The sequence below is a fragment of the Microcebus murinus genome, unplaced genomic scaffold, assembly GCF_040939455.1.
Source record: "Microcebus murinus isolate Inina unplaced genomic scaffold, M.murinus_Inina_mat1.0 scaf026_hap2_Mmur4.0, whole genome shotgun sequence".
NCBI lineage: Eukaryota > Metazoa > Chordata > Mammalia > Primates > Cheirogaleidae > Microcebus > Microcebus murinus.
The window spans coordinates 153,181-172,197 of record NW_027438972.1 but is presented as its reverse complement, the minus strand read 5'-3'; the positions used below and the strand labels follow the sequence as shown (position 1 = coordinate 172,197).

Here is a 19,017-nt window from a genome sequence, read left to right as displayed (position 1 = left end):
CCCCCCAGCCCAGCAGACCGCATTGTCCAGCCAGCGCCCGGGCCTCCCTGGGGTGCCCAGCACAAAAGTGCAGACACCCACCGGACCCTCCATCTCAGTTTTCGGATGTTTTTGCCACTCTAAGGACCCGCAGGCCAGCTGGGCCTTCTGGCAGGACAGAGAGCCCCGGAATCCGACGTGGAGAGCTGGGTGTACGTCCCCATGAGGAGGCGGTCCCCACCTCCGCGGCTATCCCCTTGCGGGGAGCGGCAGCCGCGGGGCCTCAGAGAAGACACCAGGCTGGGCCCCCACGGCACAGCGGGAGCACGTCCCCCGCAGGCCACTTAGCGATGGCGGCCAGCCGGCGGACGGTTGGGTTGCGCGAGACGCTGCGGCCGCCCTGCTACCGGGTTCCTGGGAGGGCGTCCTGGAACCAGCGTCCACACCAAGCCCTTGGAAGGCCCAGGCGACGGAGGAGCCCCGTCAGGCAGGGGCCGAGGACGGTGACAGGTGATAGGCCGGGCGGGAAGGAGTCAGTCAGGCAGGGGCCGTGGAGGAGACGGGCTGGGTAAGGGTTAGGGTTCGTGTCAGGGCACAAGTCACAATCGCAAAGACCTGGAAGCCACCCGAGTGCCCATCGACCCACGAGTGGGTAAATAAAATGTGGCGCGTGGACACCACGGAGTGCTATTCGGCTATGAGGAGCAGCGGTGAGGGGGCACCTCTCGTGGTTCTCCTGGCCAGAGCTGGAACCCGTTCCAGTAAGCCAAGTATCCCAAGAATGGACACACGAGCACCACGTGCTCGCGCTCACCAGCAAATGGGTACGAACCGATGGACACCTAAGTGGACACAGAGGAATCACCTTCTTCGGGTGGGTGTCGGGCGGGTGGGGGGAGGGGATGGGCATACACATCCATTAGGAATGGGGTGGGTACGCACCGACTGGGGGATGGGCGCACTTGAAGCTCTGACCCGAGGGGGGAGGCTGGGAGAGGGCAACGCACCCGACCTTAACATTGGTGCCCCCACAATATGCTGGAACAACATGAGAGGTAAATGAATAAGAACACGGGGGGGGGGAGGGGGGCACGGGCAACACATGTCACCTTAATACTTGGACTCCCATCATCTGCTTGAAAAGAGAGAGAAAAGAAAATGCAATAATAGAGATAAGAGACACTTTTTAAAAATAATGAATCCGGCCGGGCGCTGTGGCTCACGCCTGTAATCCTAGCTCTTGGGAGGCCGAGGCGGGCGGATTGCTCAAGGTCAGGAGTTCAAAACCAGCCTGAGCAAGAGCGAGACCCCGTCTCTACTATAAATAGAAAGGAATTAATTGGCCAACTGATATATATATATAAAAAATTAGCGGGGCATGGTGGCGCATGCCTGCAGTCCCAGCTACCCGGGAGGCTGAGGCAGAAGGATCACTGGAGCCCAGGAGTTTGAAGTTGCTGTGAGCTAGGCTGACGCCACGGCACTCACTCTAGCCTGGGCAACAAACCGAGACTCTGTCTCAAAAAAAAAAAAAAAAAATGAATCCGAAGAGAAAAGTAAAAGGAGGCCTGTGGAGCAGGTCTGGGTGTGACTCCGGATCCCCCAACATCAGGTGCCACCACCAAAGATTCCTACGTGTAGCCCATAGAACCCCAAAAGCAACGGGAGGAGTTCTGGTCACATACTCCCTCAAAATGACATCCTGGCCTTCTTCTGGAACTCCCTCCCCTCTCAGACTCTCAAGGTTTCCTCCGGCGTGTCGGCTCCCACAGAGCAGACCTTTGGTCTGAGACCTGACTGTCCAGAAGCCACGCATGCTGCCGCGTGGCGGCGGTGTCGCGGCTCGGGACAAGAGGAGGCCCCACGGTGCGGGCTGGGGCGCCAGGCACCGCGGCGGGCGCTGAGGGTGGGGGTCACCCCCACCCCGGGCCGCCCCCACACTCCCAGAAACGCGACAGAACCAGAGGCAAAAAAAAAAAGAAGAAGCCTACGGCACCCGGTATTCCCGGGCGGTCTCCCATCCAAGTTCTAACCAGGCCCGAGCCTGCTTAGCTTCCGAGACCAGACGGGATCGGGCGCGTTCGGGGTGGTGTGGCCGTGGACGGCGGAGGGCGCCCCTGCCCCGCTCAAGAAGCCGAGCCTCTCTGCGCTTCCCCGCCGCCTCCTCCCCCCGCCCCAGGCCCCGCGCCGGGTCGGGCCTGTTGAGTTCGCCGGCCGGGTCCCGCGGGCTCCGAGGGACGGGGGTGACAGGCGGGGCGGGCCGGGGTTGGGGGCTGTCTCTGTATACACACACACTCACACTCACTCACTCACTCACACTCACACAAGATGCGCCTCCACGGCTGGACCCGCCAAGGTGGAGACCTTCAAGCCCCCTTCCTCTCCTTGCCTGGCCTCCTTCACCTCCCCGCCCCCCACCCCCAGCGCACGGGCGGGAGGGGCGGGGCGCTCGCCCTTTGACCCCAGCCAGGGGCGGCCCTCCCCCACAACGCCTTTCACCTGCGCCCCCCACCCTGTGGCCCTGCGGCCGCCTATTCCCCCGGGCCAGGGCTGGGGCACAGCGCACGGGGGAGGGGAGCCAGTGTATGGGGCGTCTCTCTCTCTCTCTCTCTCTCTCTCTCTCTCTCTCTCTCTCTCTCTCTCTGTCTCTCTCTCTCGATGTGTCCCATGGGTGGGGTGGGGTGGCGTGGTTTGTGGGGCGCTGAAGAAATCAGTCCCCTCCATCTCCTCCCTCTGGAAAACACCCAAGCCCTTGGAGAACTGCCCGCACCTCTACCTACCGTGGGGGCCGGGACCCTCCTCTGTGTCCTCCTGTGGCCCAGTCCAAGGGGCCTGGGCCTGGCCGGGGCTGCACTGGACCCCAACCACCCTGGCGTGTGGACTCGCTAAAAATCGGCGATTAGATATTGGATTCCAGCGTCATTGAGGTCATTTCACTAATGAGTGCACCGCAAAGAGTTTCCTAATCCATCTGTGAGGGTGGCAACCGAAAGAGAATTTTAGAGCTGACAGAATAGGCGAGGAAAGGCATAGGAGATTTCCACACCCAGTAAGGAAGCCTTTCCCAAAGTGGAAGAAAGAAAGGAGCAAACAGAGACACCGGTAGCCCGCCCGGATCAGAGTCTGCCCCTGAGAGAAAGTACCCTGACCAGGTTCACCCGTGGGTGGGTCGCGAGCTAGCGGCATTCAGAAGAGCGAGGCCCCAGTCTGTGCAGAAGACACCTGCACTCGGGTGTGTGTGGCGGCACAATTCACAAGCAGCTCCAGATGTTAAACCAAGGAGAAGCCAGGGAGTTCCCAACGCCCCAGGTGTCCTCAGCCCACGACTGGCTGCTGTGGGAATGCGAAGCCCGGCTCCTTGTCTCAGAGCGGGGCAACCAGGAGGTGTGATGTCCACCCCGGGGTTCCCAGGAGGATCAGACTGAAGCTGGGACTTGGCCTGAAAGTGTCCCCTCGCATGGCCACCCCCTTCCCCTTCCTGCTCCTCTACTCCTGGTGCCCCTCCATCCAGGGGCCAGACCTTAAAGAGTCACCCGCAAGAGAATCCTGGTCCCAAAGGAGCCTTCTGGGGGACCCCTGCTGAGAGAGGTTGTGGGCATGGCCCGCTGGGGCTCTGCCCGACCCAGGGCTGAGAGATGCAACCTCCCAGCTCTGGGTCCCTGCAGGAAGTGTTGGCAAGCACAGGGCCAGTCCTCCAAAGGCCCAGGTGCAGGGAGCCCAGGCCAAGCAGCCTGTGGAAGAAGCCACATGCTGTGCCACCCCGGGGAACACGACTGCAGGCCCCGGCCCTTCCCACCTCCTCCTCCTCCTCCTCCTCCTCCTCCTCCTCCTCCTCCTCCTCCCACCCCGCCCCCGCCCCCGCCCCCACATGGCACAGGGCCCAGAGACACCTCAGACACTTGCTACCCAAAGTGCAAAGGGCATCAGTTGCTCCTCCAAACCCCCCCCAGCCCAGCAGACCGCATTGTCCAGCCAGCCCCCGGGCCTCCCTGGGGTGCCCAGCACAAAAGTGCAGACACCCACCGGACCCTCCATCTCAGTTTTCGGATGTTTTTGCCACTCTAAGGACCCGCAGGCCAGCTGGGCCTTCTGGCAGGACAGAGAGCCCCGGAATCCGACGTGGAGAGCTGGGTGTACGTCCCCATGAGGAGGCGGTCCCCACCTCCGCGGCTATCCCCTTGCGGGGAGCGGCAGCCGCGGGGCCTCAGAGAAGACACCAGGCTGGGCCCCCACGGCACAGCGGGAGCACGTCCCCCGCAGGCCACTTAGCGATGGCGGCCAGCCGGCGGACGGTTGGGTTGCGCGAGACGCTGCGGCCGCCCTGCTACCGGGTTCCTGGGAGGGCGTCCTGGAACCAGCGTCCACACCAAGCCCTTGGAAGGCCCAGGCGACGGAGGAGCCCCGTCAGGCAGGGGCCGAGGACGGTGACGGCCCGGGCGGGGAGGAGCGTGTCAGGCAGGGGCAGAGGACGGTGACAGGTGATAGGCCGGGCGGGAAGGAGTCAGTCAGGCAGGGGCCGTGGAGGAGACGGGCTGGGTAAGGGTTAGGGTTCGTGTCAGGGCACAAGTCACAATCGCAAAGACCTGGAAGCCACCCGAGTGCCCATCGACCCACGAGTGGGTAAATAAAATGTGGCGCGTGGACACCACGGAGTGCTATTCGGCTATGAGGAGCAGCGGTGAGGGGGCACCTCTCGTGGTTCTCCTGGCCAGAGCTGGAACCCGTTCCAGTAAGCCAAGTATCCCAAGAATGGACACACGAGCACCACGTGCTCGCGCTCACCAGCAAATGGGTACGAACCGATGGACACCTAAGTGGACACAGAGGAATCACCTTCTTCGGGTGGGTGTCGGGCGGGTGGGGGGAGGGGATGGGCATACACATCCATTAGGAATGGGGTGGGTACGCACCGACTGGGGGATGGGCGCACTTGAAGCTCTGACCCGAGGGGGGAGGCTGGGAGAGGGCAACGCACCCGACCTTAACATTGGTGCCCCCACAATATGCTGGAACAACATGAGAGGTAAATGAATAAGAACACGGGGGGGGGGGAGGGGGGCACGGGCAACACATGTCACCTTAATACTTGGACTCCCATCATCTGCTTGAAAAGAGAGAGAAAAGAAAATGCAATAATAGAGATAAGAGACACTTTTTAAAAATAATGAATCCGGCCGGGCGCTGTGGCTCACGCCTGTAATCCTAGCTCTTGGGAGGCCGAGGCGGGCGGATTGCTCAAGGTCAGGAGTTCAAAACCAGCCTGAGCAAGAGCGAGACCCCGTCTCTACTATAAATAGAAAGGAATTAATTGGCCAACTGATATATATATATAAAAAATTAGCGGGGCATGGTGGCGCATGCCTGCAGTCCCAGCTACCCGGGAGGCTGAGGCAGAAGGATCACTGGAGCCCAGGAGTTTGAAGTTGCTGTGAGCTAGGCTGACGCCACGGCACTCACTCTAGCCTGGGCAACAAACCGAGACTCTGTCTCAAAAAAAAAAAAAAAAAATGAATCCGAAGAGAAAAGTAAAAGGAGGCCTGTGGAGCAGGTCTGGGTGTGACTCCGGATCCCCCAACATCAGGTGCCACCACCAAAGATTCCTACGTGTAGCCCATAGAACCCCAAAAGCAACGGGAGGAGTTCTGGTCACATACTCCCTCAAAATGACATCCTGGCCTTCTTCTGGAACTCCCTCCCCTCTCAGACTCTCAAGGTTTCCTCCAGCGTGTCGGCTCCCACAGAGCAGACCTTTGGTCTGAGACCTGACTGTCCAGAAGCCACGCATGCTGCCGCGTGGCGGCGGTGTCGCGGCTCGGGACAAGAGGAGGCCCCACGGTGCGGGCTGGGGCGCCAGGCACCGCGGCGGGCGCTGAGGGTGGGGGTCACCCCCACCCCGGGCCGCCCCCGCACTCCCAGAAACGCGACAGAACCAGAGGCAAAAAAAAAAAGAAGAAGCCTACGGCACCCGGTATTCCCGGGCGGTCTCCCATCCAAGTTCTAACCAGGCCCGAGCCTGCTTAGCTTCCGAGACCAGACGGGATCGGGCGCGTTCGGGGTGGTGTGGCCGTGGACGGCGGAGGGCGCCCCTGCCCCGCTCAAGAAGCCGAGCCTCTCTGCGCTTCCCCGCCGCCTCCTCCCCCCGCCCCAGGCCCCGCGCCGGGTCGGGCCTGTTGAGTTCGCCGGCCGGGTCCCGCGGGCTCCGAGGGACGGGGGTGACAGGCGGGGCGGGCTGGGGTTGGGGGCTGTCTCTGTATACACACACACTCACACTCACACTCACTCACTCACTCACACTCACACAAGATGCGCCTCCACGGCTGGACCCGCCAAGGTGGAGACCTTCAAGCCCCCTTCCTCTCCTTGCCTGGCCTCCTTCACCTCCCCGCCCCCCACCCCAAGCGCACGGGCGGGAGGGGCGGGGCGCTCGCCCTTTGACCCCAGCCAGGGGCGGCCCTCCCCCACAACCCCTTTCAGCTGCGCCCCCCACCCTGTGGCCCTGCGGCCGCCTATTCCCCCGGGCCAGGGCTGGGGCACAGCGCACGGGGGAGGGGAGCCAGTGTATGGGGCGTCTCTCTCTCTCTCTCTCTCTCTCTCTCTCTCTCTCTCTCTCTCTCTCTCTCTCTCTCTCTCTCGGGATGTGTCCCATGGGTGGGGTGGGGTGGCGTGGTTTGTGGGGCGCTGAAGAAATCAGTCCCCTCCATCTCCTCCCTCTGGAAAACACCCAAGCCCTTGGAGAACTGCCCGCACCTCTACCTACCGTGGGGGCCGGGACCCTCCTCTGTGTCCTCCTGTGGCCCAGTCCAAGGGGCCTGGGCCTGGCCGGGGCTGCACTGGACACCCCAACCACCCTGGCGTGTGGACTCGCTAAAAATCGGCGATTAGATATTGGATTCCAGCGTCATTGAGGTCATTTCACTAATGAGTGCACCGCAAAGAGTTTCCTAATCCATCTGTGAGGGTGGCAACCGAAAGAGAATTTTAGAGCTGACAGAATAGGCGAGGAAAGGCATAGGAGATTTCCACACCCAGTAAGGAAGCCTTTCCCAAAGTGGAAGAAAGAAAGGAGCAAACAGAGACACCGGTAGCCCGCCCGGATCAGAGTCTGCCCCTGAGAGAAAGTACCCTGACCAGGTTCACCCGTGGGTGGGTCGCGAGCTAGCGGCATTCAGAAGAGCGAGGCCCCAGTCTGTGCAGAAGACACCTGCACTCGGGTGTGTGTGGCGGCACAATTCACAAGCAGCTCCAGATGTTAAACCAAGGAGAAGCCAGGGAGTTCCCAACGCCCCAGGTGTCCTCAGCCCACGACTGGCTGCTGTGGGAATGCGAAGCCCGGCTCCTTGTCTCAGAGCGGGGCAACCAGGAGGTGTGATGTCCACCCCGGGGTTCCCAGGAGGATCAGACTGAAGCTGGGACTTGGCCTGAAAGTGTCCCCTCGCATGGCCACCCCCTTCCCCTTCCTGCTCCTCTACTCCTGGTGCCCCTCCATCCAGGGGCCAGACCTTAAAGAGTCACCCGCAAGAGAATCCTGGTCCCAAAGGAGCCTTCTGGGGGACCCCTGCTGAGAGAGGTTGTGGGCATGGCCCGCTGGGGCTCTGCCCGACCCAGGGCTGAGAGATGCAACCTCCCAGCTCTGGGTCCCTGCAGGAAGTGTTGGCAAGCACAGGGCCAGTCCTCCAAAGGCCCAGGTGCAGGGAGCCCAGGCCAAGCAGCCTGTGGAAGAAGCCACATGCTGTGCCACCCCGGGGAACACGACTGCAGGCCCCGGCCCTTCCCACCTCCTCCTCCTCCTCCTCCTCCTCCTCCTCCTCCTCCTCCTCCTCCTCCTCCCACCCCGCCCCCGCCCCCGCCCCCACATGGCACAGGGCCCAGAGACACCTCAGACACTTGCTACCCAAAGTGCAAAGGGCATCAGTTGCTCCTCCAAACCCCCCCCAGCCCAGCAGACCGCATTGTCCAGCCAGCGCCCGGGCCTCCCTGGGGTGCCCAGCACAAAAGTGCAGACACCCACCGGACCCTCCATCTCAGTTTTCGGATGTTTTTGCCACTCTAAGGACCCGCAGGCCAGCTGGGCCTTCTGGCAGGACAGAGAGCCCCGGAATCCGACGTGGAGAGCTGGGTGTACGTCCCCATGAGGAGGCGGTCCCCACCTCCGCGGCTATCCCCTTGCGGGGAGCGGCAGCCGCGGGGCCTCAGAGAAGACACCAGGCTGGGCCCCCACGGCACAGCGGGAGCACGTCCCCCGCAGGCCACTTAGCGATGGCGGCCAGCCGGCGGACGGTTGGGTTGCGCGAGACGCTGCGGCCGCCCTGCTACCGGGTTCCTGGGAGGGCGTCCTGGAACCAGCGTCCACACCAAGCCCTTGGAAGGCCCAGGCGACGGAGGAGCCCCGTCAGGCAGGGGCCGAGGACGGTGACAGGTGATAGGCCGGGCGGGAAGGAGTCAGTCAGGCAGGGGCCGTGGAGGAGACGGGCTGGGTAAGGGTTAGGGTTCGTGTCAGGGCACAAGTCACAATCGCAAAGACCTGGAAGCCACCCGAGTGCCCATCGACCCACGAGTGGGTAAATAAAATGTGGCGCGTGGACACCACGGAGTGCTATTCGGCTATGAGGAGCAGCGGTGAGGGGGCACCTCTCGTGGTTCTCCTGGCCAGAGCTGGAACCCGTTCCAGTAAGCCAAGTATCCCAAGAATGGACACACGAGCACCACGTGCTCGCGCTCACCAGCAAATGGGTACGAACCGATGGACACCTAAGTGGACACAGAGGAATCACCTTCTTCGGGTGGGTGTCGGGCGGGTGGGGGGAGGGGATGGGCATACACATCCATTAGGAATGGGGTGGGTACGCACCGACTGGGGGATGGGCGCACTTGAAGCTCTGACCCGAGGGGGGAGGCTGGGAGAGGGCAACGCACCCGACCTTAACATTGGTGCCCCCACAATATGCTGGAACAACATGAGAGGTAAATGAATAAGAACACGGGGGGGGGGGAGGGGGGCACGGGCAACACATGTCACCTTAATACTTGGACTCCCATCATCTGCTTGAAAAGAGAGAGAAAAGAAAATGCAATAATAGAGATAAGAGACACTTTTTAAAAATAATGAATCCGGCCGGGCGCTGTGGCTCACGCCTGTAATCCTAGCTCTTGGGAGGCCGAGGCGGGCGGATTGCTCAAGGTCAGGAGTTCAAAACCAGCCTGAGCAAGAGCGAGACCCCGTCTCTACTATAAATAGAAAGGAATTAATTGGCCAACTGATATATATATATAAAAAATTAGCGGGGCATGGTGGCGCATGCCTGCAGTCCCAGCTACCCGGGAGGCTGAGGCAGAAGGATCACTGGAGCCCAGGAGTTTGAAGTTGCTGTGAGCTAGGCTGACGCCACGGCACTCACTCTAGCCTGGGCAACAAACCGAGACTCTGTCTCAAAAAAAAAAAAAAAAAATGAATCCGAAGAGAAAAGTAAAAGGAGGCCTGTGGAGCAGGTCTGGGTGTGACTCCGGATCCCCCAACATCAGGTGCCACCACCAAAGATTCCTACGTGTAGCCCATAGAACCCCAAAAGCAACGGGAGGAGTTCTGGTCACATACTCCCTCAAAATGACATCCTGGCCTTCTTCTGGAACTCCCTCCCCTCTCAGACTCTCAAGGTTTCCTCCAGCGTGTCGGCTCCCACAGAGCAGACCTTTGGTCTGAGACCTGACTGTCCAGAAGCCACGCATGCTGCCGCGTGGCGGCGGTGTCGCGGCTCGGGACAAGAGGAGGCCCCACGGTGCGGGCTGGGGCGCCAGGCACCGCGGCGGGCGCTGAGGGTGGGGGTCACCCCCACCCCGGGCCGCCCCCGCACTCCCAGAAACGCGACAGAACCAGAGGCAAAAAAAAAAAGAAGAAGCCTACGGCACCCGGTATTCCGGGGCGGTCTCCCATCCAAGTTCTAACCAGGCCCGAGCCTGCTTAGCTTCCGAGACCAGACGGGATCGGGCGCGTTCGGGGTGGTGTGGCCGTGGACGGCGGAGGGCGCCCCTGCCCCGCTCAAGAAGCCGAGCCTCTCTGCGCTTCCCCGCCGCCTCCTCCCCCCGCCCCAGGCCCCGCGCCGGGTCGGGCCTGTTGAGTTCGCCGGCCGGGTCCCGCGGGCTCCGAGGGACGGGGGTGACAGGCGGGGCGGGCTGGGGTTGGGGGCTGTCTCTGTATACACACACACTCACACTCACACTCACTCACTCACTCACACTCACACAAGATGCGCCTCCACGGCTGGACCCGCCAAGGTGGAGACCTTCAAGCCCCCTTCCTCTCCTTGCCTGGCCTCCTTCACCTCCCCGCCCCCCACCCCAAGCGCACGGGCGGGAGGGGCGGGGCGCTCGCCCTTTGACCCCAGCCAGGGGCGGCCCTCCCCCACAACCCCTTTCAGCTGCGCCCCCCACCCTGTGGCCCTGCGGCCGCCTATTCCCCCGGGCCAGGGCTGGGGCACAGCGCACGGGGGAGGGGAGCCAGTGTATGGGGCGTCTCTCTCTCTCTCTCTCTCTCTCTCTCTCTCTCTCTCTCTCTCTCTCTCTCTCTCTCTCTCTCTCTCTCTCTCTCTCTCGGGATGTGTCCCATGGGTGGGGTGGGGTGGCGTGGTTTGTGGGGCGCTGAAGAAATCAGTCCCCTCCATCTCCTCCCTCTGGAAAACACCCAAGCCCTTGGAGAACTGCCCGCACCTCTACCTACCGTGGGGGCCGGGACCCTCCTCTGTGTCCTCCTGTGGCCCAGTCCAAGGGGCCTGGGCCTGGCCGGGGCTGCACTGGACCCCAACCACCCTGGCGTGTGGACTCGCTAAAAATCGGCGATTAGATATTGGATTCCAGCGTCATTGAGGTCATTTCACTAATGAGTGCACCGCAAAGAGTTTCCTAATCCATCTGTGAGGGTGGCAACCGAAAGAGAATTTTAGAGCTGACAGAATAGGCGAGGAAAGGCATAGGAGATTTCCACACCCAGTAAGGAAGCCTTTCCCAAAGTGGAAGAAAGAAAGGAGCAAACAGAGACACCGGTAGCCCGCCCGGATCAGAGTCTGCCCCTGAGAGAAAGTACCCTGACCAGGTTCACCCGTGGGTGGGTCGCGAGCTAGCGGCATTCAGAAGAGCGAGGCCCCAGTCTGTGCAGAAGACACCTGCACTCGGGTGTGTGTGGCGGCACAATTCACAAGCAGCTCCAGATGTTAAACCAAGGAGAAGCCAGGGAGTTCCCAACGCCCCAGGTGTCCTCAGCCCACGACTGGCTGCTGTGGGAATGCGAAGCCCGGCTCCTTGTCTCAGAGCGGGGCAACCAGGAGGTGTGATGTCCACCCCGGGGTTCCCAGGAGGATCAGACTGAAGCTGGGACTTGGCCTGAAAGTGTCCCCTCGCATGGCCACCCCCTTCCCCTTCCTGCTCCTCTACTCCTGGTGCCCCTCCATCCAGGGGCCAGACCTTAAAGAGTCACCCGCAAGAGAATCCTGGTCCCAAAGGAGCCTTCTGGGGGACCCCTGCTGAGAGAGGTTGTGGGCATGGCCCGCTGGGGCTCTGCCCGACCCAGGGCTGAGAGATGCAACCTCCCAGCTCTGGGTCCCTGCAGGAAGTGTTGGCAAGCACAGGGCCAGTCCTCCAAAGGCCCAGGTGCAGGGAGCCCAGGCCAAGCAGCCTGTGGAAGAAGCCACATGCTGTGCCACCCCGGGGAACACGACTGCAGGCCCCGGCCCTTCCCACCTCCTCCTCCTCCTCCTCCTCCTCCTCCTCCTCCTCCTCCTCCTCCCACCCCGCCCCCGCCCCCGCCCCCACATGGCACAGGGCCCAGAGACACCTCAGACACTTGCTACCCAAAGTGCAAAGGGCATCAGTTGCTCCTCCAAACCCCCCCCAGCCCAGCAGACCGCATTGTCCAGCCAGCGCCCGGGCCTCCCTGGGGTGCCCAGCACAAAAGTGCAGACACCCACCGGACCCTCCATCTCAGTTTTCGGATGTTTTTGCCACTCTAAGGACCCGCAGGCCAGCTGGGCCTTCTGGCAGGACAGAGAGCCCCGGAATCCGACGTGGAGAGCTGGGTGTACGTCCCCATGAGGAGGCGGTCCCCACCTCCGCGGCTATCCCCTTGCGGGGAGCGGCAGCCGCGGGGCCTCAGAGAAGACACCAGGCTGGGCCCCCACGGCACAGCGGGAGCACGTCCCCCGCAGGCCACTTAGCGATGGCGGCCAGCCGGCGGACGGTTGGGTTGCGCGAGACGCCGCGGCCGCCCTGCTACCGGGTTCCTGGGAGGGCGTCCTGGAACCAGCGTCCACACCAAGCCCTTGGAAGGCCCAGGCGACGGAGGAGCCCCGTCAGGCAGGGGCCGAGGACGGTGACAGGTGATAGGCCGGGCGGGAAGGAGTCAGTCAGGCAGGGGCCGTGGAGGAGACGGGCTGGGTAAGGGTTAGGGTTCGTGTCAGGGCACAAGTCACAATCGCAAAGACCTGGAAGCCACCCGAGTGCCCATCGACCCACGAGTGGGTAAATAAAATGTGGCGCGTGGACACCACGGAGTGCTATTCGGCTATGAGGAGCAGCGGTGAGGGGGCACCTCTCGTGGTTCTCCTGGCCAGAGCTGGAACCCGTTCCAGTAAGCCAAGTATCCCAAGAATGGACACACGAGCACCACGTGCTCGCGCTCACCAGCAAATGGGTACGAACCGATGGACACCTAAGTGGACACAGAGGAATCACCTTCTTCGGGTGGGTGTCGGGCGGGTGGGGGGAGGGGATGGGCATACACATCCATTAGGAATGGGGTGGGTACGCACCGACTGGGGGATGGGCGCACTTGAAGCTCTGACCCGAGGGGGGAGGCTGGGAGAGGGCAACGCACCCGACCTTAACATTGGTGCCCCCACAATATGCTGGAACAACATGAGAGGTAAATGAATAAGAACACGGGGGGGGGGGGAGGGGGGCACGGGCAACACATGTCACCTTAATACTTGGACTCCCATCATCTGCTTGAAAAGAGAGAGAAAAGAAAATGCAATAATAGAGATAAGAGACACTTTTTAAAAATAATGAATCCGGCCGGGCGCTGTGGCTCACGCCTGTAATCCTAGCTCTTGGGAGGCCGAGGCGGGCGGATTGCTCAAGGTCAGGAGTTCAAAACCAGCCTGAGCAAGAGCGAGACCCCGTCTCTACTATAAATAGAAAGGAATTAATTGGCCAACTGATATATATATATAAAAAATTAGCGGGGCATGGTGGCGCATGCCTGCAGTCCCAGCTACCCGGGAGGCTGAGGCAGAAGGATCACTGGAGCCCAGGAGTTTGAAGTTGCTGTGAGCTAGGCTGACGCCACGGCACTCACTCTAGCCTGGGCAACAAACCGAGACTCTGTCTCAAAAAAAAAAAAAAAAAATGAATCCGAAGAGAAAAGTAAAAGGAGGCCTGTGGAGCAGGTCTGGGTGTGACTCCGGATCCCCCAACATCAGGTGCCACCACCAAAGATTCCTACGTGTAGCCCATAGAACCCCAAAAGCAACGGGAGGAGTTCTGGTCACATACTCCCTCAAAATGACATCCTGGCCTTCTTCTGGAACTCCCTCCCCTCTCAGACTCTCAAGGTTTCCTCCAGCGTGTCGGCTCCCACAGAGCAGACCTTTGGTCTGAGACCTGACTGTCCAGAAGCCACGCATGCTGCCGCGTGGCGGCGGTGTCGCGGCTCGGGACAAGAGGAGGCCCCACGGTGCGGGCTGGGGCGCCAGGCACCGCGGCGGGCGCTGAGGGTGGGGGTCACCCCCACCCCGGGCCGCCCCCGCACTCCCAGAAACGCGACAGAACCAGAGGCAAAAAAAAAAAGAAGAAGCCTACGGCACCCGGTATTCCCGGGCGGTCTCCCATCCAAGTTCTAACCAGGCCCGAGCCTGCTTAGCTTCCGAGACCAGACGGGATCGGGCGCGTTCGGGGTGGTGTGGCCGTGGACGGCGGAGGGCGCCCCTGCCCCGCTCAAGAAGCCGAGCCTCTCTGCGCTTCCCCGCCGCCTCCTCCCCCCGCCCCAGGCCCCGCGCCGGGTCGGGCCTGTTGAGTTCGCCGGCCGGGTCCCGCGGGCTCCGAGGGACGGGGGTGACAGGCGGGGCGGGCCGGGGTTGGGGGCTGTCTCTGTATACACACACACTCACACTCACTCACTCACTCACTCACACTCACACAAGATGCGCCTCCACGGCTGGACCCGCCAAGGTGGAGACCTTCAAGCCCCCTTCCTCTCCTTGCCTGGCCTCCTTCACCTCCCCGCCCCCCACCCCCAGCGCACGGGCGGGAGGGGCGGGGCGCTCGCCCTTTGACCCCAGCCAGGGGCGGCCCTCCCCCACAACCCCTTTCAGCTGCGCCCCCCACCCTGTGGCCCTGCGGCCGCCTATTCCCCCGGGCCAGGGCTGGGGCACAGCGCACGGGGGAGGGGAGCCAGTGTATGGGGCGTCTCTCTCTCTCTCTCTCTCTCTCTCTCTCTCTCTCTCTCTCTCTCTCTCTCTCTCTCTCTCTCTCGGGATGTGTCCCATGGGTGGGGTGGGGTGGCGTGGTTTGTGGGGCGCTGAAGAAATCAGTCCCCTCCATCTCCTCCCTCTGGAAAACACCCAAGCCCTTGGAGAACTGCCCGCACCTCTACCTACCGTGGGGGCCGGGACCCTCCTCTGTGTCCTCCTGTGGCCCAGTCCAAGGGGCCTGGGCCTGGCCGGGGCTGCACTGGACCCCAACCACCCTGGCGTGTGGACTCGCTAAAAATCGGCGATTAGATATTGGATTCCAGCGTCATTGAGGTCATTTCACTAATGAGTGCACCGCAAAGAGTTTCCTAATCCATCTGTGAGGGTGGCAACCGAAAGAGAATTTTAGAGCTGACAGAATAGGCGAGGAAAGGCATAGGAGATTTCCACACCCAGTAAGGAAGCCTTTCCCAAAGTGGAAGAAAGAAAGGAGCAAACAGAGACACCGGTAGCCCGCCCGGATCAGAGTCTGCCCCTGAGAGAAAGTACCCTGACCAGGTTCACCCGTGGGTGGGTCGCGAGCTAGCGGCATTCAGAAGAGCGAGGCCCCAGTCTGTGCAGAAGACACCTGCACTCGGGTGTGTGTGGCGGCACAATTCACAAGCAGCTCCAGATGTTAAACCAAGGAGAAGCCAGGGAGTTCCCAACGCCCCAGGTGTCCTCAGCCCACGACTGGCTGCTGTGGGAATGCGAAGCCCGGCTCCTTGTCTCAGAGCGGGGCAACCAGGAGGTGTGATGTCCACCCCGGGGTTCCCAGGAGGATCAGACTGAAGCTGGGACTTGGCCTGAAAGTGTCCCCTCGCATGGCCACCCCCTTCCCCTTCCTGCTCCTCTACTCCTGGTGCCCCTCCATCCAGGGGCCAGACCTTAAAGAGTCACCCGCAAGAGAATCCTGGTCCCAAAGGAGCCTTCTGGGGGACCCCTGCTGAGAGAGGTTGTGGGCATGGCCCGCTGGGGCTCTGCCCGACCCAGGGCTGAGAGATGCAACCTCCCAGCTCTGGGTCCCTGCAGGAAGTGTTGGCAAGCACAGGGCCAGTCCTCCAAAGGCCCAGGTGCAGGGAGCCCAGGCCAAGCAGCCTGTGGAAGAAGCCACATGCTGTGCCACCCCGGGGAACACGACTGCAGGCCCCGGCCCTTCCCACCTCCTCCTCCTCCTCCTCCTCCTCCTCCTCCTCCTCCTCCTCCTCCTCCCACCCCGCCCCCGCCCCCGCCCCCACATGGCACAGGGCCCAGAGACACCTCAGACACTTGCTACCCAAAGTGCAAAGGGCATCAGTTGCTCCTCCAAACCCCCCCCAGCCCAGCAGACCGCATTGTCCAGCCAGCGCCCGGGCCTCCCTGGGGTGCCCAGCACAAAAGTGCAGACACCCACCGGACCCTCCATCTCAGTTTTCGGATGTTTTTGCCACTCTAAGGACCCGCAGGCCAGCTGGGCCTTCTGGCAGGACAGAGAGCCCCGGAATCCGACGTGGAGAGCTGGGTGTACGTCCCCATGAGGAGGCGGTCCCCACCTCCGCGGCTATCCCCTTGCGGGGAGCGGCAGCCGCGGGGCCTCAGAGAAGACACCAGGCTGGGCCCCCACGGCACAGCGGGAGCACGTCCCCCGCAGGCCACTTAGCGATGGCGGCCAGCCGGCGGACGGTTGGGTTGCGCGAGACGCTGCGGCCGCCCTGCTACCGGGTTCCTGGGAGGGCGTCCTGGAACCAGCGTCCACACCAAGCCCTTGGAAGGCCCAGGCGACGGAGGAGCCCCGTCAGGCAGGGGCCGAGGACGGTGACAGGTGATAGGCCGGGCGGGAAGGAGTCAGTCAGGCAGGGGCCGTGGAGGAGACGGGCTGGGTAAGGGTTAGGGTTCGTGTCAGGGCACAAGTCACAATCGCAAAGACCTGGAAGCCACCCGAGTGCCCATCGACCCACGAGTGGGTAAATAAAATGTGGCGCGTGGACACCACGGAGTGCTATTCGGCTATGAGGAGCAGCGGTGAGGGGGCACCTCTCGTGGTTCTCCTGGCCAGAGCTGGAACCCGTTCCAGTAAGCCAAGTATCCCAAGAATGGACACACGAGCACCACGTGCTCGCGCTCACCAGCAAATGGGTACGAACCGATGGACACCTAAGTGGACACAGAGGAATCACCTTCTTCGGGTGGGTGTCGGGCGGGTGGGGGGAGGGGATGGGCATACACATCCATTAGGAATGGGGTGGGTACGCACCGACTGGGGGATGGGCGCACTTGAAGCTCTGACCCGAGGGGGGAGGCTGGGAGAGGGCAACGCACCCGACCTTAACATTGGTGCCCCCACAATATGCTGGAACAACATGAGAGGTAAATGAATAAGAACACGGGGGGGGGAGGGGGGCACGGGCAACACATGTCACCTTAATACTTGGACTCCCATCATCTGCTTGAAAAGAGAGAGAAAAGAAAATGCAATAATAGAGATAAGAGACACTTTTTAAAAATAATGAATCCGGCCGGGCGCTGTGGCTCACGCCTGTAATCCTAGCTCTTGGGAGGCCGAGGCGGGCGGATTGCTCAAGGTCAGGAGTTCAAAACCAGCCTGAGCAAGAGCGAGACCCCGTCTCTACTATAAATAGAAAGGGGGGGGCGGAGCAAGATGGCGGACGAATAACACCGCCAGACAGAGGGTCTCTACAGAAAAGACCAATTCTAGCAGAAACTAGAGGAAAGAAGCAAGAAGACGAGCATACAGCGGACAAGGGCCGGAAGGAGGGGTACCTGAGACCCCGGGAGACTCCACGGGAGGAGGCTGCGGAGGAGAACTGGAGGCTGAGACCACCGGAGCAGCCCGGAGACCAGCTGCAAGGGTAGGTGGAATTGCTGTTTCCCCTCCCCTGCATTCGGGACTGCTGGCGGGCTCCCCAGTGGGTGGAGAGACCTGCGGACATCAGCCCAGAGACTGCCGCCGCTTGCCAACGGTGAGCCTGTAGCAGACGTGGCACCAGGTTCCCAACTTCCTCCGGGCACCTCCGTGTGCACGGACCCGAGCCGCGCGGCAGGCGCCATATTGCCTCCTCCTCCCCTCCGCCGACCCTACCCGCGGCTGCCCAGAGAGACAATACAGCCACCAGCCGGAGGCACCTCCAGGGAACGGGACCTTCCCGTTTGGGACCCCGCCCGCCCTCCCAGGTGCTGCTGGCACCGTGTTCCCAGGAAAACGGTGCCGACTCAGAGGCTGAGAGACATAGACCCAGCTTGGGCTCCCTGTGGGTGAATTAGGACCGGAAATCCTCTCCCTGGTGGGAATACAGTTTGAACTCTGGGACCCAGAGGTCGGACCTGCAGACCAAATCCCCTGCACCGAGGGCTAGCATTGCCCCGGGCACAGAAGGATTATACGCGAACAGCCTACTGAGGGCTGTGTGCCTCCAGGGGCGGATCGGCGTCCTAGAGGGCAACCCTCCTCCCAGGAGGAGGCCGTGCGCCCAACCCAGGTGGCGTTCCTGTGCAGGGAACCTCCCCGCCGGCACCACAGTCCGGGGAGGCCTGGTGGCTTGTGGTCTGGCCTGCTGGCAGAGGCCCAGGAGTAGCTGCAGAGTTGGGGAGGGTGGAAAGAAGCGAGGCCTGCTGCAGACTGCGGGTCTCAGACAGCCCCACCCCCACCTCCAGACTTTCTGGCTGAGCGGGACCATTCCAGCCCTGCCCTGACAGCTTTCCCTGTAAGCTGAGAACAGAACTTTGACCCCTGCTAACGGCCTGAGGGCAGGCTTACCCAACCCAGCTCCGCCCAGAACGAGAGCTGATAACAGGACTCAAAATCAACACCATAGCCTGTTCCTCCAAGCAAACGCCACCTACTGACAGGGGCGGCATCTTGCACAGCCTTTCCACGGCATCCACTGACTCAATATACAGGGAGTGGTCCAATTTCACCCACAGGCACCACCTAACGCCTCAGAAACTAAACAAGGTGTGTGAATACCCAAACAATAACCTAAGGAAAGAAACAACAACTGATCGACATGGGAAGAAATCAGCGAAAGAACTCAGGAAATATGAAGAACCAAACGGAAAACACACCCCCAAGGAGGAGCACCAGCCCCCTAGAAACGGACACCGACCAAAATCAGGCAACCAATATGACAGAAAAGGAATTTCGTAAGTGGATCATAAGAACACTCACCCAGCTGCAACAACAACTCAATAACCAACACCAAGAAAACACAAAAAACCTCCAAGAAATGGAACAAAGGTTCAACAAAGAGATTGACACAGTGAAGAAAACTTTAACCGAAGTCCTGGAGATGAAGAATCAACTCAGAGAACTACAAAATACTGTGGAAAGTCTCAAGAACAGGGTAGATCAAGCAGAAGAAAGAATCTCAGAGCTTGAAGATAACACCTTCCAATTAAATAAATCAGTCACAGAAATACAGCAGAGAAACAAGAGAAAAGACCAAAGCCTACAAGAGCTGTGGGATTATGTGAAAAAACCTAACGTGAGGGTCATAGGTTTAGCCGAAGGGGAGGAAGACAACACTCAAGGGCTGGACAAGCTTTT

General features: G+C 61.4%; 4 pseudogenes; all 4 read right to left on the bottom strand.

The window, feature by feature from the left end:
* Positions 1–1,963: 1,963 nt before the first annotated feature.
* On the bottom strand, positions 1,964–2,082 carry LOC142868104 (uncharacterized; annotated as a pseudogene).
* A 3,850-nt stretch (positions 2,083–5,932) lies between these two features.
* On the bottom strand, positions 5,933–6,051 carry LOC142868103 (uncharacterized; annotated as a pseudogene).
* A 3,819-nt stretch (positions 6,052–9,870) lies between these two features.
* Positions 9,871–9,989, bottom strand: LOC142868117 (uncharacterized; annotated as a pseudogene).
* Positions 9,990–13,817: 3,828 nt separating this feature from the next.
* Positions 13,818–13,936, bottom strand: LOC142868102 (uncharacterized; annotated as a pseudogene).
* Between the last annotated feature and the right edge of the window lie 5,081 nt (positions 13,937–19,017).